The sequence below is a fragment of the Dermacentor andersoni genome, chromosome 4 (genome assembly GCF_023375885.2).
Source record: "Dermacentor andersoni chromosome 4, qqDerAnde1_hic_scaffold, whole genome shotgun sequence".
Taxonomy (NCBI): domain Eukaryota; kingdom Metazoa; phylum Arthropoda; class Arachnida; order Ixodida; family Ixodidae; genus Dermacentor; species Dermacentor andersoni.
This window is the reverse complement of record NC_092817.1, coordinates 40,830,975-40,855,002: the sequence shown is the minus strand read 5'-3', so window position 1 is coordinate 40,855,002 and position 24,028 is coordinate 40,830,975. Positions and strand designations below refer to the sequence as shown.

General features: G+C 49.9%; 1 protein-coding gene and 1 non-coding gene across 3 annotated transcripts in view; one reads left to right on the top strand and one right to left on the bottom strand.

Moving 5' to 3' along the window:
• Window positions 1-358: 358 nt before the first annotated feature.
• Window positions 359-430, bottom strand: TRNAQ-CUG (transfer RNA glutamine (anticodon CUG)). The gene has a single exon. It is a non-coding gene; the product is annotated as a tRNA-Gln (tRNA).
• A 296-nt stretch (window positions 431-726) lies between these two features.
• The window catches only part of Eip74EF (Ecdysone-induced protein E74), a 279,178-nt gene continuing 255,876 nt past the window's right edge, over window positions 727-24,028 (top strand). For both annotated transcript variants that reach the window (XM_072287798.1, XM_055073631.2), the window contains exon 1: window positions 727-993. The gene's annotated coding sequence lies outside the window, so the exon portion shown is untranslated. The remainder of the gene's footprint in view (window positions 994-24,028) is intronic.

The following is a 24,028-nucleotide window of genomic DNA, read 5'->3' as shown; positions in this document are numbered from 1 at the left end:
GTGCAATCAGGAATGAGCAGCACGAAGACAATTGAAAGCCATTTGCTCGATACCGATTCAGTCGATTATCACACGTGAACAAACTCGTTTTCCATGCAAATACAGTCTAATTATCCGCAAGAGACCTGTGAATTCCAAAAGTTCGGCCACTCCATCTTATATTGACGAGCACCCAAAATATTTTGCTCTTTTATCCCTTTGCGTGCCGGTCTGCAAAGTTTGCATTCGGTCAAAGCTCCGGGAACGCTAAAATATGTGACCAGCTGTGCAGAAACGGAGCGTGTGCTTGCATAAATTGTACTGCAATGACACTTCGTAATAAAAAAAAAAAAAAGTGTTGCGAAGAAAAAAGAAACTAAGGTCCCACCGAGATTTGAACTCGGATCGCTGGATTCAGAGTCCAGAGTGCTAACCATTACACCATGGGACCCCGCTGGCCAGGAACTAAATGTATGCCTTATGAATGCTGTGCAAAATATTTCAACAAAGGCCAAGACGGTACAACATTTCATTGACATTTTCTTTGTGCTCTTTTAGAATGTTTTTGGCGACCTCGCAAACAAATGTGTGACGAAATGAGAGCGTTTGGAAGGCGACGTGCCTGGGCACAGAGCGGACGCGAAGGAAGTAGCAGACGACAAGGATGTGACGTCACGCGATCTTGACGCCACCTGTAGTCGCTGGAATGAAGCCGCCTCCATGTGCCTATGTCCGCTCACAGTGTGCGCGGAGTGAAGTGTGTGGGGTTGGCTGCGGGACCGTGTTTTCGCCAGTGCCCGAGCAGAGACGTCGTCCCCTGTGCCCTGGATTTTAAACCCTGGGATACAGAATACACCTGCTGTTGTCAACCGTTTAGTGACCGTGGATGCAGTGGCAGCTACGCCGGATTAAACACTCGCCCGGGACCAGCGCCGGAGTTGGGGCCGTTCGTTCAGAGTGCAGTGACTTCGTGTCAATGACCTTGGATTGAGCACTGTCGCCGTACTGCAAAATGTGAGTGTTTGCATGTACCATAAGCAATGATATTGACAACAAACGTGTTTTGAAGCAGGTTCTAAGTTACGTTTTGGCGTTTCGGTGGCATTTTAGTGACTTGACGCGAACTTGATGGTCGAGGACGTTCTCGGGGCCGTTGACACGACGGGAGCGCTGGCCGATCGGCCATTGCGACGGAACGTAGTGCGCGCTGTCCCGCTGTGGGTCCTATGCTTTTCTGTCGCTTCCTTTTTGGCAGTTTGTGCAGAGAATAATTTCCTTTCACGATCCTCTCTGAACGTGTAAATATTTTAATATAACACTTCATTTCGCGTATTCTCCGTGACGATGCAACGTGTGCCGGAGAGGTCGATGACGCCTCCAAGCCTCTCCTAGTTTCCACGTTCTCGCGTGTGCACTTTCGTGAAAAAAGAACGAAAAAAAGGCGGAGGAGGGATAAAAAAATTCGCTTGTTATAAAGTTGGATCTTATACTTCTACTGGACGTGTGCCTTCAAAACATTGAAGGTTTTCTTCCAGAAAGATAAGAAAAGGAAAAGCTAAACTTGATGAAAATGCAGCTGGGAAGCTATTCGTACATTCGAAGGCTCACTCCAAGTTTGGTGTTACATTATTTTAAGTTAATCTGGAGTTTGTTTCCCTTGCTGAAGCATTTGTTTAATGCAAAGTTAATAAACATTAACCGTATCCTGGCATATAAAAGCTGGCCCTCTAATAGAAAACGAAAGAAAAAAAAAGGCGGGGGGGGGGGGGGGGGAGATATAGTGTGCTGTGCGCCAGGGGAATGACGTAACGTGGCTGTTTAGCTTTGACACTACGAGTTATAAGCGTTAGAACATTCCTTGGAATATGTTTATAGCGTATCCGCGTGTCTTACGGTGCAAGGGCGGTGGCAGGGGCAAAAATGCACATATATTTTCAAGACGGCCGCAGCCTCCTCCTCCGCGACAGCCGACGCTCTGAGGAACTCGGCTAAATACTTGTGGCTCGTTGAAGCTGCCGTTCGCCCGAGGCTCGGCTCACAACTCGAAGGCATACATCAACCTGTTGTCAGGCATTAACAGCGCGCATCGCGCGTAGCCTCTCCCCCGAAAGATCCTCGGGCGGCGGCGAGCGCCGAAGTTTTTTGAGAAGAGCCGCTCGTATCGGCGCTGGCTTCGGGTCCCGCGTCGGAATCCATAGGCGCGCTGCTGCTCTCTCCGCTGCTGCTGCGCTCTTGGCGGCTGCGTGGCGCGCGCGGCGATGTCGTTGACCCCGGTGAGGCAGTCGGCCGCATTTCGGGCCGCGCGCGCGTAGAGAATGGCGCATCCCGTGGTGCGGTGTGGTGTCGCTCACTGGGATCTCGGCCTGCTGATGCAGACACGGCCGTGCTCCCGTTCTGGTCATTCTGCCGCGGAAGGCAGCGTGACTTTGCCCATTTGACTGATATGAGAAGACATTATGTCTTCTGCGCGGCGCAGCTGGTTGCGGGGTCAGGCAGAGAGAGTCGCCGCCGCACACCGGCTTTTTTGATGAAGCAATCGTTACCTAGGCGGGCGTTCACCGCTAAAGGAACCGGCAGTTCACAGACGCTTGATTGGATAGTACGGTGCGAGACGCTTGGGGTTTCTCTTTGGAGCATCGCGAATACGATGGCATTTGACGGGGCGCAGGGTGCACATTGAAGTTCATTGCTTGCGTACAGCTGTGGGCCGGGCGCTCTTCGCACTGCTCGTGGTTGCTATGGAACGTGTAGCATACCACCTTTTATTAGTCCTGCTTGGAAGGAACGCTAGCTGCAAGTGAGATTTACGACCGGTCGCTTACACGACACCCGGGTGCTGCGTTCTCGGAAAGCACGCAGATGTCAGCGCTTGGTATTTCATAGCATATGGCGTCGCCCTTGAACGGGGATCGAAGACAATGCCATAGTCAGGTGAGGCATGATCTCTTCTTCTTGATATCCCCCCACATTTAAGAACCACTATTTAACTTGCAATTGAACTTCTTTCTGTATTCTTTAAATTAGAAAGGCAGCTGTTGTGCAAACGACACTGGCTCGCCCGATTGTTTGAAGGAGCCGGGTTACACGAGACGAGAGATGTCTAACTGCGGCCGCGAAGACGCTTGTGGTTCGCATAGGCCTGCTGGATGAACTTCTGCACGAGGGAGCGCTGCGAGATTTCGTAGCCAGTAACTCGAGCGGTCGGTTTCGTACTGGGCGATTCCGCGGGACAGCCAGCCATCTATCTAGCCCGCCCTTGCGTGGCCCATCTTCACGGTGGCGTAGAGGCCAGAAAGTAAAATAAAATAATAGTAACAAAGAAACCGAAACGATAGGGTGCAAGGGGTGAGGGGCGCCGCCTTGGGCTTCGCGCGGCGGCCGGCGACTCCGTCGTCGCTGGGTCGACTGAGTTCACTCACCCCAGCGCTCGCGGGCGCCGTTCGCGGCCGCTGCACGCCAGCCGAGCGCGCCAACGACGTCGCCGTGACACGCAGCGCTGGGTGCCGGGGGGCGCCATCGTGTCATGACGGGCCATGTTGAGCGCCTGCCCCGCCGGGCTCCGCGGCGCAGTGGCCGTACCGTTTTGATGCCGACCGGGTCGCGGGTTCGACTCCCGACCATCGCATTCCGACAGATCCGTATTGCTAGGACCGTGTCAGGAGGCCAGTGACCTCGGAAGAAATTAAAAAAAAAAAGGTGCGCGCGGAGTGCTGGGATTTTGACCCCGCGTGCGGTCCGATAGGGAAGATCCAAATTTGCATTGGGAAGGCCATAGCCGGCCCCATCGTCTATGCTGGATATAAGTGTTCCACGAGATGCTCAACCAGGAAGCCATTTGACATTTATTTAGCTGTCACGTAGGAACTTGGACATCACGAGTAATTGGTGCTGGTTAACAAACTGGAGATCCCTCTCGTATTGTTCGTGAGGATACATTAAGGAAGCCAAGGTAATTAACCCGGTCGCCTCCACTACAGCATCCCAGCTATGGCTTTGCCTGGCCACAGATTGCGTTGGTCAAAAAAAAAAAAAAAAACGAACCCGTGACCTCGCGAACTCGTGCGTGTAGCGTCTGTACCGCTGCTGAGACCTAAATTCGTGTTCGAGTCTCTCCTAGAGGCACCACCTGCAGTGACGGAATGAAGAGCGTGTTTATTCCGAAACTTTAGACTTGGAAGCGTGCAAGAAGGGAGGGCGGTTTGGGGTGGGGGTCTTAGAGCTCCTGCACTGCTGGTAAAGCAAGGTGGGCTGGTAGAAGTCGCCATGAAGACTTTGCAGCCCTTGGTACCAGCCCCTTTTCTTAATTATGATTTACGTGCATTCGCCGCCGAAATTCAACCGCACGACCGCGCTCCATGCAGTTGTCAACGTCAAACGCAAAGCGACCCTGGCAGTTCTGCGCACCGCACACGTAAGTGAGTTTTAGAAATAGCGTAGCCAAGCGGCTAGCGTAAGGCATTCTTTAGGAACACTATTTCCATTCCTTTAGCTAGGGGTGAAAAAAAAAAGAGGTCTTATATCATCGGAGAAAACGGAGGCCGAATTTTCCTTCTTTCAGTTTGGCGCCCAAACCTCAGCTCTGTTACGTCAGTGTGACACCACGGATTTCAAACTACATTGTCCTGTTTTGGCCGCTATCGCGCAAAATAAGAGTTGTCGGAGCTCTGTAGGTGGAGTCTTTGTTTCCTTTAGAACGCAGTGGCCATTCCTTCTTTACCGGTAAACAACTAACTAGACCCAAACAGAGGCTGCCAAAATTGATTATGTCATGGCGAGCCGGTGTGGGAACTACGGGGCGACATCGCCAGCCGTCTTTTGGTTCCTGCCTCTTGTCTGGCTATTGTTTGTGGCCTCTTTGTTACAACAGAAGCGTAATTTCCCTGGCACAGCTGTAAGCACTGTACACTCTCGGGAATGCAACGCAGCCTGAGCGCCTTTCGTCGTGCGGGATTGTTATAAATCCAGAGAGAGAGAGAGAAAGAAAGGACATCCAGGACAGTAAGTAATCCGATGACGTCGGCTTGCAGCAGTTTCAACAGACAGCGCGCGCCCTTCGGACGGCTCCGCGGGTGGCTCTGAATATTATCTCTGAATGAGATCGCGCCTGCGTTATCGGCGGGCTGACGAGCTCCTGCCGAGCCGTGGCGACCTGCCTGACTGTCTTGGCGAACGAGGGGTATGCGTTCTACGTGGAATAAAGCGCCATAGTTGTGTTTATCACGACTGTAGCGTACTGATCCCCTACAGACCGTGTGGGATTTGGTATAGTAGCAACAGTATCAGCGGTGGTGGTGCTAGCTTGAGGCAGATCCAGAGCAACCTCAAGGGGGGTGTCTCATTTAAACATACGACACCGAGACTGCTGGGAAGGAAAAAGGGGATGGGGGGGAATGTACTTTACTGCACTCTCAATTTTGTCAGCGCTGAAGTACCGGCATGTCTCGGGGGGAGGGGGGGGGGTCCTCGAGGCACTCCTCACCTTTTTTTTTACTTCCTTTTCTTTACATCCCCCAGTGATAGTAGTGTTAGCAGTCATATTATTGTTTGTGGTGGTAGTAGTACCTGTAATTACGAGTCGTAGCTGTTGTAGTATATTCCCGTATGTCCGTAGTTGGCACGTACCGCTTTGGAGGATTCTGGTACTTTGTGCTTTACCTTGATTTCCTCCCTTTGCCCTCCTTCGCCTTCTCCTCTCCCAGCGGATGGGCACGGTGTTCCTTTCAGAATCCGTGCTCCCTAAAGGGTCGCATAAAATAGCGCCTCTTCCTCTCCACAATCACTCTCTTTCAAAAGACACTTGCTAGCCTGCCTTTTCTTCTCTTTTTGTGTGGCGTTTATAGGTTCCCGCGCAAATACTACTAATAATAGTAATATTGGACTATGGACATTATTTGAACGAACGCTTCCTTCAGGTTCTACGTATTCACAGCTTAATATTACCTATGACTATCGACTTATTTGCTGAAGCTATTCCGAAAGAAAAGCATTCTGGACTCATCCCAGTTTCCTTTCCATTTATTTATTACTTTATGTGGAGTAAAGCGTTTAAAGGGGATCGATAAAATTTCGAATAGGTGCTAAAGTTGAAGTGTGGTTGAGTTTGTATGTGGCATACTTGCTGCTGGAAATCGCGTTTGCGCTGCCTAGTCCTCTCTGTGTGTTACTCTTTTGTGTGGCATTATCAAATGTGCTTTCCACTAGCAAATATTCGGAAAAGTGCTCTGACACTCAGAACACCACTGTTGACTCCCACGACGAGGAGTTGGTGGCGAGGGCGAGAGTTTAACGAACTCATTCTACTCCCAGCCCCTTGTTATACTCTATGGACGCTATACAACGATGGCGCATGTATTCCCACGAATCCTTTTAAGGACAGCGAGAATTCATTTGCTGGAACTGCCAGAGCTGGCATTGCTCTAGCCTTTCATGTGTCTTCAGTAGCAAATACCAACGACTCTGTTCCCTTTCTCACCGTTCGTGGAAACAGCTAGCATTCCGAAAAACGCAGGGCCCCCGTTCCCGAATGCTAAGGGTTGAGGACATGTAGAAACAGCACCGCCGCCCCACTTCCCGTACCCCCCCCCCCCCCTCCTTCATTTCGCTCGCAAACACGCATACTCGCGCGCGCCTAATAATTAAACGTTGTCGATGTTTCTATGTTGTCTATGTTGTAAAGGTTGTCTATGTGCACATTTAGAAAGTGCACATTTGCGATAAGAGAGAGAAAGGCTGCTCCATACGGCGGAGTGTGCACTTAAATGTTTACCCACGTGTCAAAAGGCAGGGCACTTGCTGTGTAGGAATTGTTCGACCTTCGCAGCCCGACGTGTGTTGCCCGATGTGTCTGATATTTACGACCGCGCCTGCTTTGACGATCGCGTCCGCTTAGCGACAGCTGCCTGCGGGAACGGGTAAAAATTTATTTGCCTTACACGGTATAGGGTGGCTACCCTACACGATACTCGGCTCTCTCGCAACCACGCACGTTCTCAATCCTTTCATAGTGCTAGGCATAGCACGATGACGACGATGATGATGATCATGATGATGACATCTGAAGTTTTGTGGCGCAAAGTCCAATGATGGTCAGAGTGCGCCAATCAATGGCATAATGTAGTCGATGATGTTGTCAATGACAAATGTATAGATGTAGCGTGGCTGTATAGAGGCCTGAAAACTGTCTCTCTAAAGTGGGTAAAGTATATACGTGTCAAAATAATTACAATGTTTGGTGAGGTGTCCTATTGACATGAAAGATATGGTTTGAATTGATTGATATACTGAAAAGTGTAACTGTCAGCAACACTACTGCCTCGTCAAGGCCCTTAAATGCAAGGGCCACGAGGCGCGTGCTCTACAGAACGCAATTATCACAAAGCCTCTGGTGGAAGGATGTGCTACCAATCACGTGGGCTAATTACATGTACCACAACTTCATTTACAAAATATAAAGCAGCCTTGGTTGCAAAAAACTGTTCCGCACCAAGAAACATGGCTGGATAGAGAGGAGTATGCTGTTCGTAAGCTGCAGGAAAGGGCTTTTTTTTTTTTTGCTGATCTTCCGTTCCCGGCACCCCTGCAGGACAAGCAGAACCTGCAGCGAGAACCTACGCGAGAACCTGCAGCCTTTTTACACCGTGTAAACGTTAGAGGAAACGCAGCATCACAATACCTATGTGCGGTGCCACCACCTTGCACAATTTGTAAAAGTCCTGCAGCAGTTTATTATTATTATATATTATTGGGTGGTTTTGCCGCGAGGCATGTTTAGTTCAAATGAACAAAAGAGCATCACATAAACACATGCAGCCCTGTATGATGCAGGTACTAGAACAATGAATTAACGCATTTGTTGCCCGTTATCCAACGGGTATATGCTCCTCTGGAACGCAGTAGGCTTTAGTTGCTTTAGTTTGGCCTCGGTGAGCATTTTGCGCCTAATATCTTGAGTACCAGGGAACACAGTCACAGAAAGGAAAGAGTGTACGCCGCAGACGCAGGAGACGGGCGCTTAGCTAGGACACGCGCGTTCCAGGGTTGTCAGTTTCAGAGCCCCAGGCCCAGGTGTCGGGACCCACCCTAACCCGAAGTCTGCGAAGACAAACTTGGTCCACCCGGGAAAGGTTGCGGGAAGGGAAGTAGACCGACAGGGGAAGCGCACGTGCAATTCACTCGGGAGAATGGACTTATGAGCTTGAATGAAAGCTCGAGTGTCAGAAGGGACCGATGCTTGTGGGTCGTCGGATCTGACAACCCACCATATGACGCCGGGAGTTGCGGTTGACGTCCCGAAGCTGCACTATCGGCATGAGGAACGCCGTAGATGGAAGGCCGCGGATTGATTTTCAGCAGGTAACCCCCTCTCCTCCTCCTCCTCCTCCTCCTCCTCCTCCTCCTCCTCCGTTTGAAATGCAGACCGCCACGACCGGGTATCGAACCCGCGGCCTCGTTGCTGGGTCATCAGCGGTCGCTTCATGAAAGGCGGAGTTGGCGCAGAGAGAGAGAGAGAGAGAGAGGTTTCCCAGTGCACTTCCGTGCTTCTTCGACTTAATATCGCGTACCGTGGGACGGCCTAAGCGCACTATTGTGGCGTCACGCATCGTGCGGTGGTAATTCGGGGTCTGTAATGGTATTCCGGCTGGATTTCTGTATCTGCCGTTCTAGAACGGCGGGACCACCGCGAGAATGACGATTCCGCTACTGTGGTCGGCCTTGCAGCGTATATATATACGCGAGCCCACCCCGCAAAATGATTATTACGCGCGCGCGCTCTCTCTTTCGAATGGACGCAGGTCGAGCCGAGGGAATCGAAGAAGGGCGCGGCCACGCCTGCTTCGCAACGAGGCAGGCACCGAGTCGCAGGCGTGGCGCGCTCCCACTCGGTGCCCGCAGAAATCGTATTCGATACGGAAACGCGCGCTGATCGTCTGCACGAGTCTCGCGTAGCGCTTCCCAGTGGGTTAACAGAGCAGCACGGAGAGTTCAAAGCGCTCGATCCTGTTCCGACTGCAGGAGTGCTCTCGAGGAGGGCCGACGTCACCGCGCGACGTCATTGAGCTCAGTGCAAGCCCTCGCGAGAGGATGCTTTACCCGGGCAGCTGCGACAACAAACGTCACCGCTTTCGGTGGCGCTGCTGAGGGGGTTTCTGATATTCCTGATCCAGGTTCCTGACCCGGAAGACCGACCACCTGGGAACACTCACTGCTTGTGGCTACTCTGCTGCCGCTGAATGGCTCGTGCCCTCCACGCAAAATGTCCCTATCTCCCTTTGTTTAACAAACTCTATTATTTCGTTCGAGCGGTGCCGGTTCTTGTCTGTAGGTGGTTTACTCTGTGTTCTACGAGAAACACTTTGAAACCCTCTCCCGAATCGTTCTCGCGTATCATCACAACGTAATAGTCAGCGCTGCGTCGAATGGCGCGTCACCGCCGCAGAGATGCGTATAGACTCTGGTAGCTTCCGAAACATTCTTTGTGCGCCTGGTGTAGCCGAAAATGTTTATTCAACGGAAGCGGGCGTCGGGCCTTCGGTGCTATTATAGACGCTGCTATCATACTCGCAATCTTGTCATCCCTGGCTGGCTCACAGGGCGGCTATGAGGTCTATCACTGGCTCGAAATACGCCTCCTTTACGCATGACCTGTATGCATAGACGATATTAGACCGGCTGCTAGCTTTTACGATATCTGTCCAAGCAGTGTTTTGCACACGTCTTTTTGGATTCTTGAACAAAATGTGTCTGCTCCGTTAAAAAAAAAGAAAGGAAAAGGAACAGCAACATTGCTGGACTCGACAGCAGGGTCGTAGTAAATGCGTAAGCACTTCTATGCCTACCCAACGAGTAAACCCGCCCGTCTGTCCGTCACGCAAGACGATCGCTTTCAATATATGCCCCGCATCAGCGAGTGAATTGACCTTCGTGCTGCCTCTCGCTTCAACCTAAACTAAGCGGCGAGAACACAGCGCACACGAAGCTATCAGCACTCGGCGCACTCTGTCCCCAGCTCAGATCGCTTTCAAGACAGGGCCTGCGCAGCCGCGCCATGCACAGCCGCCGCCGGAGTACAATTGATCACGGTTGATAATGGTTTGACTCGGATGGATTAGACGCTAAAGAGCGATAACGGCTTATAACGATCGGAACGTCATCAGCGCACCTGGCGCCGTCACCTGCAGTAGTTTGCGTGCGTCATCCATTCACCTTGCGCCGCCGTCCGCAGCAGTTGGCGTCACCGCAGCGCTGTCGTTTATACATGTCGGATCAAGTTTCATAACATCTATAACGACACCATGCTGTGTGGACGGGAGCAAGTGGCACAATGCTTACGCGTACTTAGGCAACGCCCAGAGGAGTTTGTGCGAGATTTTTTTTTTCGCATTGTCGATTTGTTTCCTAATCGATTGATTAAGTTTAATGTACCAAGACGACACAGATGCTATGAGAGAAGTTCCCTAGTGGAGAGTTCCGGTTTAATTTTGACGGCCTCTCTCTCTCTCCCTCTGTTATTCTTATTTTTTGTTTGTGTGGTTTTTACATCTCGCCCCCATCGGTGCGCAATCGCCATGGCATTGAACGGAACGCGCGACTGAGCCAACGGGCCGGGTAATACCTGCCAGGTTTCCCCAAGACCCTCTTATTTGTTTACTCTGCATTTTTCGTCCATTGCAGGCTCGAGTCCGTAGATTCTCGAGTCACGCGTATTGTGTAGCAACTGGCGGGTTTTTCAAAAAAGGCTTTACGATCGGCGGTGTCGGCGCAGCAAAGTAACAGGCATAACGCGCTTGAAAAGACGAGAACGAAGAAGGGCTCCTGCTGTGTCCTCTTTATTCGTCCGTGGTCTTTTCAAGCGTTTCATGCCTGTTTCTTCAACAAATGCCTGTCAACTAATGGATGGCACTGGAAGGAAAATATCGAGTTATTCTGGAATGCAAAACAGTGATATATAGGGCGTAGATTTAGCATGCTCCAGCAAACGATGCAGAGGCCATGAAGGCAAGTGGCGACGCCGTTGACGTCATCTTCGAATTTATTTACGTACGTATACCATGACGGCATGTGTCGCGGTGACGTCTGGCTGAGGCTCAGCAATTGTCATCGAGGCTGCAATGACGTCATCGAGGCTGCAGTTTAGGCCCGAAAGTCAAGAGAGGAAACTTTTATTTTTAGTTTTGGTAATTGACAGGCGTTCAGCATGGAGCGGAGTGCTGAACGAGTTCAGAAAAGGACTGATTTACTGCTCTATATATAGGGTCATTTTAAAGGTGTTTTACAAAGCATTTTGCTGACGTCAGAACTTATAAAGCATGTGCTACGCCCACGGTACTCAGCCACTGAGCACGACACTTACTTATTACACCATATTTATTTATTTATTTATTTATTTATTAAAGCGAATAGCTTTCTTTGATGGTTGGTCTGGGGTTACTGGTCCATGGTTGGACGCGGCTAGGAATAAGTTTGTTCCTTCTCTCGCTCGCTGTGTCGTTCATTCGCTCGTTCGTTCGTTCGTTAGTTTTCGGCTATTCACATACGTTGACAATCACCGTCCGCGATTTCAGCAACATTATTTGTTTATTTATTGTGAGTCTGCCTTTCCTTTTCTCTATCTCTCTAATGTTACTCGCTTGCTAAGATGGAGGGGGGTGAGAGAGAGAACCTCGGACGACAGTTTGTTTACGCGCAGCTTAATCAGGGTTAATGCATTCTACCGTCACCTTGTCATCCTATCGAACAGATTCAGATGCCTTTGCCAGTAAGGCCAGTTATGTCGGGAATGCGTTCGTCGAGGGTAGATCACGAAGAAATTGTTAAGCGCGATGTTTTTTGGGTCTCGTTTCTGGCCCGTGTATATCGCCTTATACAAACAGGAAATGCGAGCGGAATGTCAGTGCTTCTAAACGACATTCTCTCGGGAAGAAAGGTGTCAAAAGCAAACTTTCGGCACTCGTGTTGCATTTACTGGGACACCGAATCTGTCTTAACCCCATCCGTTCGCCGTCCTCCGCACTTTCCGTTCATATTTTCCCCTTTCCCCTCCTCCCTGTTTATGGCGGTCGCAAAGTTGTCCTACGTTTCGCCTGCCCACTGGGCATATATATATATATATATATATATATATGGCAGCCAACTGCTCCGTGGGCATTCTTCGCCTCGCCTCTGGGCGGTTTTTACGGGAAGGCGTCGGGAAAGCCCCCTTGGGGACGTTTTCTGACTCCTGCGGGAGGCGCAAGAACGCCGTAGCAAAAAGCTTTATCTATATATATTCTGTCTGTCCGCCTCTTGGTTTTGTTTTATCCCCCCCCCCCTCGCGGCCCTCTTCAATGCCTCTCTCGACGAGCAGCAGCTCGGTGCTGCGGTAGCAGCGTGGTGCAAAAATGAGAAGTTCCCCTTCCTCCTCCTCCTCCTTCTCTGAGCAGCCAGCGGGAGAAGCGGCGGGTGCAGCAGCAGCAGCGGCGCGGGCGGGCGGCGCTGATCGGGCGAGGTCGATGAACCGAGCGCCGCTGGCCTCCGCTCCGTCGCCGCTCTCTGGGCGGAGAGCGAGTGATAGCGGCCTCGTCCTCTCCAAGGCGATGCTGCTGTGCTTCAGCGGCCAGGGATGATGCGTTACCTTCTGACTGCGCGCGCGGCAGGATGGGTGTATGAGGATGGTGTGAATGGATTTTCCGGGGCACCCCTTTGAAAGGGAGCGGTGGCTCGGGCAGCCAAGTTCTGTCGCATCGAAACCGGAGTCGGATTCGAGAAACTTTTCATTCGTAAGAGGTGTTTGTGACTGGTCCCGATCGCCTTCGCTGATAGATAGATAGATAGATAGATTGATAGATTGATAGATAGATAGATAGATAGATAGATAGATAGATAGATAGATAGATAGATAGATAGATAGATAGATAGATAGATAGATAGATAGATAGATAGATAGATAGATAATGTCCAACGTTACAACAGGCTGGACCCTGCTCTTACGAACAGTTCTAGTGCAAAAACATTTTCGTATACACAAGCACCGGCCTCTTGTTTAACCTTTCTCCATGGTGGGGTCTATAGACGGAACTACAACGTGTGACGTCACAGAAGGTGCCGCAGAACTGCTGTCGCACACTCCGTGCAGACATAGAATGAAATTTTCTCAGAAAGCCATAGGTTGATAGTCGCGGCCAAATTTACTTGTCGAGGGTTGTTGCTCAAACGTTGCCGTTTGCTCGCTTTATCTGCGCTCTGTCCTGTCAATTACAAGCGTCTATTATCGGACATCGAGATCCGTCGTCATTCTGTGTTTTCTATGGTGTTGGACTGTTAAGCACGAGGTCGATGAGGTCGAGGTCGATGAGGGTGAAATGCCAAAGCACCCTTGCACTTAGATTTAGGTTCACGCTAAAGAACTCCTGGCAGTTTAAATTATTCCGGAGTCCCTCACTACGGCGTGCCTCATAATCAGGCCGTGGTTTTGTCACGAGAAACCCCATAACTCAACTTTAATTTTCATTCTTTCTTTTCCTTGTATGCCTTTACGTCACCCATTTCCAGGCCGCCTTTTACTGTATATTGTCTACTACAGGTTCTAGCATACTTAAAGGCCAGGGCCTCGAACTGTGGGTTCATTTACTTCTGGATTGATACAGCGACATTGATGCCACTCACCGCCGCCGCATCCTGGGAACGCGGGATGCGTCCGTCCATAGAGTGGGCGCGGGAGTGGCGGCGTATCGCCAACATCCTCTAACACGCGCGGATGTGACGCCGGCCGTCGCTCTAAATGCGTGCACCATTGTCATGGAAGCTGTAAATCAGGAGTCACGTAATCGGTAGCGCAGTTCACGGACCCGCCTGCGCTTGCATAGTGCACATTTTAGCACCATTACGGGTGTTTGGCTTGTTCCATATGGGCAACAAGGGGGTAGGTCGAATGTTTTATGCGGACAAATGAATTTTCTTTTCTTCCTTTTTTTTTCTTTTTTGCGGCTGTTGAGGCAAGTCGACATGACGACACGGAAACTGCATGAAATAAATTTTATTAGCTGTCGCTTTAGAATGTACTTGTCTTCTAACGCACATCTTGCCCACTATGGATTACCTATTATCGCCCTAGAAGCTGCGCGTTAAAATTGCTTTTGAGTTCCGTTACCTTTGTCGCCGTCTGCGTCGTCTACTTTCCTTCTGCTGACTGTTGCAAAACAATATACAACATGTGTATAGCTGTTACACAGTTGTGTAGAGTCGATCCGCTCATCGGCGCCACGTTTCGTTGTAGAAGTTGCAGAAGTCCGTGCGAAAGTTGCGCAAGTCCAGCTTTCGAGCTTGACTTTCGGCCAACCACAGTCCATCGACCGATAACGGAGACGCTTAACCCTTCGCTGACAGATTGCCGTCGACGGGTGCTTGATCGACGCTAGTCGCCGCTATTCTACCGGCTCATCCGCTTCCGCTGCTTCAGCCAATGGAAGCGCGCTTGCTTAGGGTCTGTCACCGCGCTTGTATACAATGAGTGACTCAGGGCCGAATTCATAAAGTTCCTCTTTCGTAAGAAGAACTGCCGGCCGCCTTCGCTAATGATATACGTCCAATGTGCCCGATTGGCTGGCGCGAGTTCCTTTAGCTCTAGCGTAAGAACTGCATTGTGAATGCGTGCCCTGATTGGCCGACGGCATCCGTACGTTCCGCCGTATACGCTGCGCGGTTCCGCTTAGTCGCAACATAAGCTCTTCTAAAAGAAAGGCCGCGGTATTTCTCGACGAACAGCCAGCCGCCCCCCTCTCAGCCCTTGTTCCCGTGCACGCTCGCGCGCATGCGCGGAAATGTTTTCTCTGGCGTCTCGAGTGACCTCTTTTACACCGCGTCCAGAGAAGCCAACAGCTTTCCGCTGTTCCTCGAAGTGCATGCTCGGTACATTTCAGAGGTGTCAGGGAACACACTCACATGATGGACTCCCCTGTCAGGACGAGCAGCGAAGTAGTCGCGAGAGGAGGCTCTCGCGCGAAGGGAAAATGGCGTGGCCCCAATGCGTCGTCAGCTGGACGTCCGTGCTCGCGCCACCTGTCATCAAGCTAAACGCGGACTGGAACGATGTTCTTCGTTCCGGGAGCTGAATAAAACGCGCGGATAAAGCTCAAGTTACGTGCACTATGGGCACGCGACGATGGTAGAGAAAATCATGGGCAGAATTAACGTTCTTATTGACCAGCGATACGTTCGTTAATGATGCGTCCAACGCCACGATTGGTTGGTGTCTGCTCTTACGAACAGTTCTTGCGTAAGAATTTCTTTTTTTCTGAATACGGGTCCATGACCCGTACTCACAAAAAAGAGAAAAAGCAAAGAAAAGATCTTACGCTAGAATTGATTGTAAGAGAAAATATGAGACAATCCTGATGCTTTGCCACTGCTTGTGCCTCCGAGAAATTAAATATACGCGCCTTTTCGTGTGCGGTGCTACTTAACAGCTGGTAAAGCAACAGGGAAAATTACAACTATTACAAGTGTTACAGGAACACGAGAGAAAAATATATTAAGATATGAAGGTACCCTACTGAAAAATCTATATGCCCCATAATTCCTATATACAATAATTCGATATAAACATATATGATCCCATACAAAACCCCCTTTCTCCTATATGTCATATGATGTTATTGGATATAGGAGTTGTGGGGAATACGGGTTTTTTTCAGTAGGGTAGGTTATGCTTGTGCAGCTGCAAACGGGTCCGCCTTTATGTGAGCCGTAAAAAAAAAAAAGCACCGAAAATATGAAAGCCAAGTGGCGACAGCACCTTCACGTTTCCGCAACCGCCACCTGTGACGTCATAGATATTGAGAGCATATTCCCGGGCTTTATAACTCCGTGGCAAAAGAAAAAAAAGAGGACTTTTTTATTGCATTCGAAGAAACTTAGCCTATAGCAGTCTTCGTAGAGTATTTCTGCGCCAAAATGTATAAATCCGCGGAATTGGCATGAAATCTGCTGCGTCGTATTGACGTCGTCGGCCCGCACAATATTAGAAATAGAAGCTTGGCTTTAGCTCCTTCAATAATAATAATAATAATAATAATAATAATAATAATAATAATAATAATAATAATAAAAGAGACAGTTTTCCTTCTGAAGAAATGCAGGTAACATTTTTACAGAATAAACTGCCCGTTTTTGTTAACTCGCTGAGCGTCCGCACGTTGTGCCAAAGTGTGTTGACACATTAGACCACGGTCGCAAAATTACAGTCCACAGCTACCAAGAAACGCACAAGAAAGCAAAGAAAGAAAACAAGTTAATGCGCTTAAGAGAAACAGAGTTGACGTAAAGGACACCGGACGCTATGCAGCCGAGAGAAGAGCGTGATAAAAATTAAGCGGAGGTGAATGCGCTCTTCCAGATTGCAAATCTAGGCAGTTAAAATTCAAGAGCGACCTTAAATGCGCACGACTGAGTCGTGTGTGTTTCGGCGGGAGCTAGCAACGTGTAATGTTAGAAGCTGCTGTTAACCACTGGGCGAAAATCTTACGACGATGCTTAGTGTAGATCTCCTTTGTGTGTTTATCTCCAGCATATCATTAAAGGTTGTATTTCTCTATATTCTCTGTGTACAAACGACGATTACTATATCAAAGCTATATCGCTAGAATCAATCGTGTGCATCGCTAATGCGGATATATGTTTTCCAATCATACTTATTGTCGGCTTGTTTCTATAAAACACATATATACTTACCTCTGACATCATTTTCGGATTTGGAGCTGCCGATAAACTCGACAACCGTGTACACTCAGCTCTGACTGAGCACCCGCACCGAACAGCATAATCGACATCGTTACTAAGAAGAAGCCTGAAGTAGAGCCATTGAGGAAGGGAAAGGACTATGAGGGAGTGTCACGTGACAATTATTGTTCCTAGTCGTAACAAACATGAAAAAGATTGAAGGATCATGGGCAATCGGCCTTCAGCACGTGATAGGCTACCCGTGATTTCTATTTGCCGAGCGCGCAAAGTGTGGCGTTGAGAACGGGTGGTGAGGCCCGATCATAACGAGGGCATAGATCTAAGCGATGCCTTAACATGTCCGGCAACCATGTAGGGCCTACTTCCCTGCACATGATTTACGGTGCTGGTATACAGTATGGCACACTGGTAAAGGCAACACGTACTTAGTATACTTTGCCTTCGATTGTGCACTGAGATGCGACATACGAAGCCACGGATTAGTATTTTATGTGCAAATGAACGTTCGATGGGTCATATCAGGCATGCACTTCTTTCAGGTAAAGGTAACTAAATGTTCCTCTTATATATTGGATGCATTGCTGGGTAGGTGTTCAATTAACCGTGTGCCGTACTGCACAACGAGTAACTGGTGGGTGTAGATGAAGACAGGATGTTCTTTCGCGTGGACATCTGAAACGGACAGGCCGGTCCCTCAAGAGTCGTTAGATTACACGTATGATTACAAATCGCTAGGAGAGGCCTTCGTCTTGCAGTGTACATAAAGACGATGATGATGATTTATAATTCTGTGTTAGTAAGTGCGTGAACGCATGTTTGAACTCGCTGCGATTTCAGCGATAGCGTTTTGGGGAGTCGGGAAAGAAGTCAACGCACAACGAATTGGCAAGAAGTGACTTTCGCTGTTTAATACGCACGTACTTTGCTAAAACACGTTGCCGGGCTATAGTTGATTCGCGATTTAAGCTTAAAAATAGCACCGAAAAGACGCGAGCAAGAAGGACACGACAGGGCGCTATCCTCCAACTGAATTTATTGCAGGAACCTACAGCGAGCTATGCGCGTACATATATTGAGCATGCCCACACGCGCCGTCCTGTCCTTCTCGTCCGGTCTTCCTCTCTTTCTTTTTTTAACGCTCTTTGCAAGCTTTGCTAAATGTTTGCGCAGATCTGCGAAAGTTTATTTTTCTCGTATCTCAACGTCGCATCGCCTACTCGTGCCCCTGCGACGGCCGTGATAACCATCTTCGCTCCGAGAGCGGACGCCGCGCATTGCCAGCCTCGCACCAGTCGGCCACACCGCGGCCGAATCTATATCGGGTCCCCGCCCCCATCCGCGAGCGTTACGGCAGTTGTCCGCCCTGTGACGTTGATTGCGTGCAGCAACCGGTGCCGCGGTTCTTCTCTCGAGGTCCCCGAAGTGGGACGCTTCGGCGCGGCGTCGCACGCACCACAGCGCCCGCTATTATTCCTCCCCCCGCGCGTTTTGCGAGCGCCGGGCCGAAGCTGCACCACCACCGCCATCGCTGCCGTGGCGGAGCTTTCGACACAGGGGCTGTTTTAAAATAGCAGCGACCCGACCTGGATTTCTGAGCGGCCGTCCTCTCTCGCAGCCCGGCCACTTTCTCCGAGCCACCTGTTGCTCGGGGCACTTTCGCCCGCGCCCGTAGCATGCCAGCGAGCGGCGTTGGCGATACATGGAGAGGGTGCACAGTGTGCTGGTGGGGAAGGCCCCGTTTCGGAGCTTATGCGACTTTCTCTCTCTCCCTCCTCGTGGCGGACGTGCGCTCCGAGTGGAAGAGGAACGCTGAGGAGAACGGTAGATTGGGCTTGTTAGTAGAGAGCTTTAGATTAGGGGGACGTAAGCGCTTGGGGCCCCTAATCTAAAGCTCTCTAAAAATTCGCACTTACGCCTGAAAGGCGAAGCACCGATTGCGACAGCAAATTAGTAGATAGCTGTACGAAGTAAGGATAGTAGTTTTATCGGCTGCATAAACGTGTAAACATTCCCTTACTAACTAAATTAACAATGATAGAATGTGCAAGCGTGACACAACGAAGACGTAGAAAGAAACAGGCACACAGAGACAGCGCTGTCTTTGTGTGTCTGTTTCTTTCTACGTCCTTGTTAAGTTGCGCTTACACATTGTATCATGGATTCAAGCCAACTAGCCCGTGAACGTGTAATAATTAAGTTAACCAGCAGGGTGTCACGCGCGCATAGTTAAACGCGAACACATCTCGCTCGATGACAGCGGAAGCTGTCTGCGAAAACGCTAGAATTAGGAATCGCGGCAGCAGCCGCGAGCCAATTGACCTCCGTGCATCTGTCGCTTCAACGCGAATGAAACGTCGAAAGCACAGCGCATACGAAGCTACCGGCACTACGCGCACTCTGCAAGCATCGCAGATCGCTTTAAAGATGAGGCCCGCGCGGGCGCGCACTTTGGCCTCGTGATAATGATGGTGATCCGAAGAAAGGAAAGACGCTTGATTCTGATTGGCCTCGTCGCAGATCTCTTTCAAGGCACACGAGTGCCGGCAAAGCGTCCCTACGGCGTCCGCCAAAGGTGTCTCCTACGGCGTCCGCGATTCGCGTGGCCAACGCCGTAGTAAACGCCGCGGTTGTCTCCACTCTGACACGGAGCGGCGGGCGAGGAGGACATCGAGGCATCCTAGCAGCCGCCGCAGAAGAACGCCCCTCCTCCCTCGCCTCCCGCGCGCCACAGGAGAGGGTACGTATCTGGGCGGCGTTCCTCGCTCGCGCACGCGAGATTTCACCGCGTTCGCCGGCTCACCCTCAAACGCTTTCACTCATACGGAACGTCACGGCGACGGTACTAATGTGCCTGGAGTGTCCATACAATTGCTATCACAACAATAATAGTTCAGTGAGGCTTCAACATGGGCCTGTGTTGGTACGACAGCGTTCGGTTTACTGCGCTGGTATTTCGCACAAAAGACAATCACAATGTTTGTCCTCATCCTCGTCGACGTCCTTTGTGTGAAATATCGTGGTAAGCCGTATGATGATAATAGTTCATTGACTAAAAAAATAAATTTGTGGGGAATGATATGCCGAAGCTAATAGGGTTGTTTAACGTGCATCCATATGTCAGTACACGAGCGTTCTTTTCTTTTCTGCCCCCATCCGAACGCAGCCGCCGCTGGTCGGGAGTCGAACGTCGTAGCCACTGCGACGTGAGAGTTCTAACGCGAGAACTATCCGTAAGAACAGGCGCCATTCGTGATGTCAAACTTACTATTAGTGAAGTTGGCCTGCCAGTGGCAATGAATGCACTTAGGAACGACAGTATTTGTCAGTTCAATTCTTGAACTGACCTGCAGCCACGTACAAGACACATAATAACAGAAGTAACACAGAGACGATGGAGACAACAAAGTTGCAATAAATTTGGTCGTATTTACGAAATCTTTGCCCGGCACGTATTACTTTCATTGGTGGTGGCCCGTCGGGAAGCGCTTCCTTGCCCGCGATTAACCGAGGCCTGTATACAAGGACGCCAAGCCGGCACTTCCCACAGGGCAGCGCGGCTTCATTAAGTGGGGGGGGGGGGGGGGAAGTGCCTGGGTGGCTGCGTTCAGACCGACACTTCTGGGAACTCGTTCTTCGGAGAAAGCGCGAGACCTTTCACATGTTCTCTGCCTCAAAGAGGCCGCTGCTTCTCGGCTCCGTGCCGCGATGAGGGGGCGTGGGAGACGGGGAGTCGTGTCATCTGCTCCTCTAGCCACATGCACGGCTGCGACGGTGATCGCGAGGACCTCGTATTTTACACTTGGAGAGCTCTAACCCGCGTGTCCGTGTCGGCGCTGCTCAAAAATCGTCGCCGCGTCCTTTTTTGGCACGTCAATACGGTTGCGTCGGGAACGGTCGGCGATACGGAACCGCTGCGTGGTCAAAATTGACTAAAGGATTGCCAAAGTTGACACAGTGGCCGCTTGGGCGATATATTGTATTGCGCCGGCGTACTGAACCAGCTATAGTACATTAGCTGTCAACCGGGCAGACGTATTCAAATAGCCATGAGGAGGACAACCTGTTCTTCATACAAGAAGGGTTGTGGACAGAGAAGGGGGGAGGGGGGATGTTAGGCGGTAACAAACACGGGCATCATCACATCATTGCCCTTACTTTGTCTTGAGCGCATCGAGGCTCATGCGAATTTGCTTTTCCTGTTGCCTTTTCAAATTTGAAATTTATTTCAGGTTTGATGCATACTTCATGAAAACACCTTCCGGGATCCAAGAGAAAGTTCGAAGACCAAAATAATTAAATAAGCATAAAGAAAATGGTAGCAACACTCACAGCAATTAGTAAGAGGTACTATTCTAGTACAGCATATGGTTAATAAGTGTTTATGGACTATAGGAATGTACTAATGAACTCATTGCATTGTTTCCAAACGGATGCATTTTCATTGGATGCCCATATAATCTGTTTCTTTGTCATAGTTTTACTTTAGTCTTTGTTATATGTCATCTTGTTCTTTCTTTCCTCTTTCCTTCCTGTCTTAAACTTGCTTGTATCCCACAATTTCTGAAGATAGGCAACCATTGTGCCCCTTCGGGTGGCAGTTGACAGCCTGCTTCTTCCGTTCTTCTCTCTGTCAATTGTGTATATGTTCCCATTAATAATAATAATAATAATAATAATAATAATAATAATAATAATAATAATAATAATAATAATCGAGTGGAACAGCGCTGTCAATTCGGCATCTCCATTCACGTAAACGAGCTCTGCAAACGCTGGGCAATCAAAGCAGCTCTCTCTCTCTCTCTCTTTTTTTTCACATAAGTCGAAGGATTTGAAAACCAAATCCTTGCTTCTCACTGTCTCTTCTACAAGGGCAGCTGCTAAAGATACTTTAGCCTCATCTCAAGTATCCTTAAGTAAGGTGTGCGTCGCAGATATCATCATTATGTTTATCATGACCTTTATACTATGATTCCTAACTAGCGCTTAACAATTAAGGACAGACATAAGAACACAGGGCGCTGCTTAGGATCTCACTTAGGATCCCAGTATACGGCATTCCAACTAGCCCGAATAATGCCCTCATCACCTTCTTTCCTTGACAGACATGAGGACGTGGGAAAAGAAATATCCGTTTCGTCTCATCGTCTATGGTTCGAGCTCTTGTCCACGACGTCGTATCGTCTTTGGAGTTGCCGTCGATGTCCTTTAAACCGTCGCCATCGTGCCGTTGTCATCGTTCTAGCTACGTTGTTTATATAGGTTGGTACTTATATACGGTTTCATTTGGAGCGGCCCCAACATCTATCTATCTATCTATCTATCTATCTATCTATCTATCTATCTATCTATCTATCTATCTATCTATCTATCTATCTATCTATCTATCTATCTATCTATCTATCTATCTATCTATCTATCGTACGTGCGTATACGTTCCCTGCAAAGGTGCTGTTCTCCGCGGCGGGGCCGTCTTATTAGGGTAAAACGCCACTCCTCGTTTTAATTGTCTCCGCTGCGTCCGGCTGCCGCACTTCTGCAGCCGGCGCGCTTACAGGTCGTATGTACGTGCCCGTTGCGTCACGGCCCCCCTTTCTCGCGCGCAGCCGAAAGCGGCCGGCCGGCCACAATGGCCGCGCTTTCCTCGGCCGGTGGGCCGGAAACTTCCGTTTTGCCGCCGAGTCCGCTCGCTCGCGGCGCGGCACTTCCTTCCTCGGCGAGTGTGTGCCTGCTCGCCGCGAGCGCCCTTCCTGCGCCGCGCTGACGCAAGCTGTGGCCATAACCGGACGGCCGACCGGCCGGGCTCTTTCGCGCTCTGCATCCGCCAATGGGGGCTGTGGCGGCGTCCTCGCAATGGCGTCGGTCGCCGCGCTTCTGCCGTCCAATAAATAGATCACCCGCGTTGAGAGACATTAGCGCACAAAACACATGCGTGTGCGTGTATATATATCCGATCATTGTGCGACCAGTCGTACCCACAACCAAGCTTAAAAATTTTGAAACACGTTGCACAATAGTTCCAAAATAGTCTGCACAGCCACATTTCCGGCGCGTCGTCCAACGCTTTGAGGACTGTAGTCGTTTCAATAAATTTGCACCGGGAGATCAACAGATTTCAACATGCCCCAACAACGTCAGCAGACACGTCGCACTTGGTTCCTGTCCCTGTGGTAAGGGTAACGCAACAAACTCCGCTTGGTGGGAAACGTGTGCGTCCGAAGCCATCCGCTCTGTCGTAAGACGTGTCGCAATGATGGCTGCTGGGTTTGTTAGCTTGTTGGAAACTCGTTGGGTGCAGTTATTGGGGCGCGACTGGTCATACGTTAGGTGGCACGGTTTCTGCGCGCACATGTTTCCGACTCTAAACGGGAGACGCGACATACATGATTCTGCGTACCAGTCGTACCAACAGGCTTATCATAAGATGTTTCAACGATTTCCAACACGCTGCCACAACGGGAGCAGCCATCTTTCCGCCACGCCGCGCGTCGTATGTACCCCGTCGTAACGTCTGTGTATACACGGCGGTAGCGTGTTTCCGTACTCATACTTAGGCCCTGCCACAACCGCGCGTACATTGCCCAACACATAAACAAAGCTTTGTAGGCAGCCGTATCGTACAGATGCAACGGTTAAGACACATGTTATTGTCGTTTTTTCATCATCGTCCGCCTATTTATGTCCACTGCAGGACGAAGGCCGCTCTATCGCGTGACCACTCAGAAATATTTAAGGACAATGCCGACTTGTAGGCAAGTGTTACAAGCTCCTTAGCAACATTGTCCTCCTAATTTGCAACATTTTGGCTACGATGTATTTTGAATTCCTTTATTACGGATTATGCGGGAGATGGAAATTCAAGACGATGAGCAATACGATAACAAGGTAAAGCGGGAGCCAACATTCCGACAGGTGGACTTGTCTTTTCAAGGCGACATATGGCGGTGATATGTCGCCTTGAACAAGACAAAGACAAATCTATCTGTCGAAACGTTGGCTCCCGCTTTTACCTTGTTCTCGTTTTGCTCATCGCCTCTATTAGGGATTGTTATTCGCGCGACGCTTTCAGAATTCAGGCTTAACTGCCGAAATGAAGAGGAAACAGTCAACTGCTCCAGAATATGGGATGCGCAGAGCCGTTAACCAAGGGTGTATTATTAAGGTTAACAGTGCATGGTATCAGACCGGGAAATCAGCCAGAGTGATGGCACTAGGAAATTTGCAGGTAGGCGGGTGGCACAGGGCACTGGTAATTGTAAACGTGGTTGGAGCATCCTGCCCTGCAGGGGCCTCAGTTCGGTTGGTGTTGGTGCTGGCGATGACGATGATGGCTAAG